The following is a 5377-nucleotide window of genomic DNA, read 5'->3' as shown; positions in this document are numbered from 1 at the left end:
TATCTCCCTATCTATTTACACTCTCCCTCGGAAGTTCGTCATGGATCTTTCTAAAGTGAAATGTGATACTCACTAGTTAAATAAATCTCAACCCTCTTGGGTTGATGCAAATTTTGGTTATGCGTTATAAATATTTTTCAACATCGCAACACACAACACAACTATATTAAAAAATTTGCAAATTAACCACAATAAAATTTACTTTAGTACAATAAGTTATCTCTTTTAAAATATCTAAAGTTGTCACTCCTAGTGAATTAATGTATACTTTCAATTTCAAATCATCACTAGGTTGCAAACGCAAGTATACGTATCACTCAAGTAATAAAGGACTCTGATGGAGTCCTGAGTATCGATCTCAAAGGGAGTTGAAAATTTGTTTGAAAAATCACGCAAAAGCATAATATTTAAACTATAGAAAATTTAAGCAAGAAAATAGGTCCAAGTTTGCGTAGTGCTACTAAAGAAACTAAGTTTACTACATTAGTCTTTAAAATTCAAAGCTAAATTTAGTAAATAATAAACTAGGTTTTGTGATGAAAAGTTCAAATTTAAGAAAACATCATTCCCCTTACAACGAGATTATAATCATTAAATCATTAAATTGAAGAAAATTGTATTGTGTCAAATAAGAACAATTATATTCTTTATCATTTTTACAAGTAATAAAGAACATTATATAATCTAGTGTTTAACCCCTGAATCTGCGGTTTGGCTGGTAAGATACTGGCTCTCACTTCAGAGTTCCAACATTCCCCTCACCTCAGGGCTAACATCTAGCTTTAGTTTCCAAACTCCTGTACCAAACTGGAGATTTTAGTTAATCACCCTAAAATCTCTAATTATACGCCCGTCAATGAATATTTTCATTTTTTTTTTCACTCACCCCATGGACTACATTTTCATCCATGAAATTGAATGTGACTCTTACTTTGTGGTGGAAAGCATAGTCCTTTCAGATTGTATGTTTCACGACCATTATTGAAAATTTAATTGGCTAGATCAAAAAGCAAATGAAGTTCGAAGTTGGAATCATCAGAAATATGAAATTAAGATATTACACAACAACTTGATTCTTCACGTGACCATCTCTTTGTAGGAAGAAGGATAAGGACATCTACTCATAATTTATGAAGAAGATTAATAAACATGGATTTTATATACAAAAACAATTTTAAAAAACAAGAAAGAAAAGTAAAACAACTTAACTTGATCTCTTCCCCAAGAAAATCCCTTGAAGTTCATTTGAATCTATTTCTCTCTCTACAATAACACTTAAATCTCTCTTAGAAGTGTAAGACAGAAGAAATCTCTCACTTTCTCTCTTCGCTTACAACTTTTAGAGACACTTACACACACTCGACCAACTTAGAACTCACTATCCCACTCACTAGCACTCTCTAAAGAGTCACACCAACCCCTTCATTCTGGCATAAAAACACTATTTTATAATGTAGGGACGAATTTCCCGAGAGACTCCATAACACCTCTTCAAAATCCATCCAAATTCAATGCATTTATGAAAATAACCGTCTTTGGCGCCTCAGCGCCAAAATAATGCCTAGGCACCGAAATCTAACGCCTAAGTGTCGTCTTCCTTGTAATATGGCGCCTATGCCCCAGTTCTGGTGCCTAAGCGCCAATTTAATTTTTTGAAAACACCACTTTTGACTCCAAATTTCGTACTTTTTGCATCATTTAAGCTTCAAATGCCTAGACTTAGTATACCTGCAAGAAAACATGAAAAAAAATTTCTTAAAAGTGCAATATCACCCAAAATAAGCCTTAAATACATATGAAAATTTGAATATATTTTTTGGTGTATCAAAATCCCCCAAACTTGACGGTTATTTATCCTCAAGTAATTCTTTTACTACATAAAAAGTATGACTTAAGGTATTGAGCATCACTTAAAAACTTTTATATTTTTTGTTTTATAAAGACAATAGTAAGACTTTAGAAAATTTTTTAATAACTTAGGTTAAAACTAAAAATGTAAGAATATCTAATACTCAAGTCTAAGAGTTTTGGTTTTCTATTCATTTCAAAAATAATTGTAATTCATCATATTAAGGTTGCTTAGAAGAACTATATGAAAAATAATTTTATAAGAACTTCATTAATAAAGATGCTAATACTTTAATATAAGTTTAGAAATGTATTTAAGACTTTAAGGCTTTTTCCTTAAGTTGATTCAAGTGAAGCCAATTTTTTATTAGGCATCTCCTCAAGCTCATACTCACATATTTTTTTTCTTTTTGCTTTTCTTTTTCTCTTTTTTTTTTTCTTTTTCTTTTATTTTTTTTCTTTTAGAATTATTTTTTATCCCCCTTTTTTATGTTTTTTCATATGAGGATTACTATATCTGGATAAATTTTAATGATTTTAAACTTCACCATTCTCTTCTTAAAGTTAAAAACCTATTACATATCTTACTTATAAATGCATATTAGCTTTGAAAAAGATTTTTCATAAAGTTTTAATCACTTTTTTTTATATAACTCTAAGACTCTCTTAATACTTAAAAAATACAATTTCATTTACTTTAAATTGTACACACATAACCTTGTACTCTTATATCAAATATCTTAACTTTTAGAACTAACCTTCATTATTACAGATTTTTACTTAAGCTTGCAATCATATTTATAAAATCAAAAATATAGTTTTCTTTAAATTGACCTCTGATACCAAGAGTTATGTTAAAAATAATTTAAAAAATATGGTTTTTTGAAGACAAATAAAGTTTAGTACAAATAAAGTTTTGTTTCTTTTAAGAAAAAAAAATTTCTTTCCCCCAAACTTAAATTTTTAATAGATAAAATATTTAATACAAAAATAAAGGTAGAAAGAAAACATAAAATGTATTTAAATAAAACCAACCTGTAGAGGGCTTTGAACTTGAAACTTTGCAGGTACCAAATTAAAAAGAACAGAGCATAAATTATTATTTAAAACGCGATATATAAAAAAGAACTGCATAAAATAAGCATAAAACAAGCATGAAATTAAACTAACAATCTACACATAAGCAACAAATTGCAAAGACCAACAACACTGAAAATAAAAACAAACAATCTACATCTAAACATAAAGAGTTTAACAACTATTTACGATACATATAATTCAAAAATAAAGTTCACCACAAACAACCACATGAAAATAAAACCAAACTACATAAAATAAGCATGAAATTAAACTAATCCTCATCATCCTCTTCCTCATCTTCTTCATCATATTCTTCAAATTCTACCTCAGGCTCATAAGGCGTAAATCAGGGACAAGTAAGGAATTTTACATTATGATCGCCCCTCAAATACTTTGTCATGGCCTCATTATAAGCAATCCCATAATCGAACTGTACATCTAGTCATCATAATGATAATTTATTCCCTGCATGGTTCTCATCTGATTCCTAAGTGCCAAATTATCGTCCTGCTGTATAAGTGACTGCTCCATAACGTTCTCTAAAGAAGTAGTGCGGGAAGTAGAAGGTATATGACTACTTTTACCTCTAGCTTTTTGTCCAGCATGCAACTAATATGTATGAACACTAGGCTTACTTATAGGTTTACGTGGTTGTATCGATTCTTCAAATCTATCATGCCCCACTTCAGATTGATTACACAAAATAAAAATCAACTGAGTAACCTAAAACTCCAGTAGTGCCACCTCTAGAAGAAGTATGGGCATTCTGATGGATAAGGGCACTGATGCACCAAAAATATATGCATTTTTAGACCCATATTTTATACTTATTTTTGGTGATATTTCACTTTAATGGATGATATTTTGATGTTTTCTTGCAGGTTGTTGATTTTTAGGACTTAAAACAAAAAAGAAGCAAAAAAGATGGAATTTGGAGTTAAAATGACGTTTTTGAAGAAATACTCAGCGCTGACCATGCCAAGGGCATCGCCGACCGCGTAGAACAATAGAACAACTGAAGATTTTTACTTAGCGCCGACGACGCCAAAGACGGTTTAGCCCCCGTTTATAGAAGATTCAATATAATTGGATGATTTTTTAAAAGTTTTTGGAGGCACCTCTTGGAGAACCGACATTATGCTCTATATGGGGTCAAAATTCATCAGGAAATTGACTCCTTTTCGCTCCACAATGTTCCACAATGCTCCATTTTTGTTATTTTTCATAATCCATTTTCATTCCACCACCATATTGGAGTCCATTAGTGATTTTTCTTTCATAGTTTAGAGTTTGTGTGGTGAGATTTAGTGTGAAACTTTCTGTAAGAGTATTGGAGAAGGAGAAAAGTGAGAAGTATATTCTTTCTGCATTTCTAAGGAAAGGCTACAAGGGATTTACTTCGAGAAAGAGTTTCAGATAAGTTTTGTTTGTTTATTAATGTTGTATGAACTTTCTTTTATATATGAAATTTGTATTTTGTTGTGTCTTTCTCATGAAGTCTGAGTAGTTTCCTTTATCTTTCTCCCAACTCTAAAATATGGTGAAATGAAGAGATAATATGATGCGCCATTATTAAAATATAAAATAAATTGTGATGATTTTTCAACTCCAAACTTAATTTACTTTTCGATCTGGTCAATTGAATTGTTAAAATATGTTGTGAAATACATGATCCGAGAAATGGACTATGAGTTCTAAAACAAAGTGAGGGTCACATTTAATTTCATGGAGGAAAAATTTGTTCATGGAATTGAGTGCAAATAAATAGGGAAATATTCTTTGTTGGGTGTAGAATTGGATAATCTTTAGGGTGACAGACTAAAATCCCCAATTCGGTCTTAGTGTTTAAAAACTAAAAAGCGAGATTTTGCCAATATCCTCCTAGCCTAGCCACAGATTTAGGGACTAAACCTAGGACTAACCAATGATTTTCTATGCACTGTATCAAGGTAGAGAATTAAAATTGTTCCTATTTTGCACAATATATATTATGAACTTTATCTCATCTCATTTCACCAGAACCTCATTGTAGTGGGAATGATGTTTTTACATATAAGAAATCTTCATTACATAAACATAATTAGTAGATTAGTAGTTACTTTTTAAACTTTACATTTCTGTTTTGCTAATAGTTAAATAATTTAGTTTTGATAACATCTCAACATTCAAAATTAATGACAGTGGTTTCGTTTGATTTTCTGTAAATTTCATAGTAAAATTTATCATTGTCAATTTACACATTCCCTGTGAGATCGAAATTTGGGGCTTAAATAAAAAGTCTTTTATTACTTGATAATGATACATATACTTGCGTAGAATCTCATTATATATATATATATATATATATATATTTATATATTACACAACTTACTTTTCATACAAGGATCAAGTTTTTGGCGCTGTAGTGGTGCCAACTTCATAAATTCTTGCATATAAAAATCGGGATCAG

Source organism: Phalaenopsis equestris, unplaced genomic scaffold, assembly GCF_001263595.1.
Source record: "Phalaenopsis equestris unplaced genomic scaffold, ASM126359v1 Scaffold000132, whole genome shotgun sequence".
In the NCBI taxonomy this organism is placed as follows: Eukaryota; Viridiplantae; Streptophyta; class Magnoliopsida; order Asparagales; family Orchidaceae; genus Phalaenopsis; species Phalaenopsis equestris.
Note: the sequence above shows the minus strand (reverse complement) of the source record.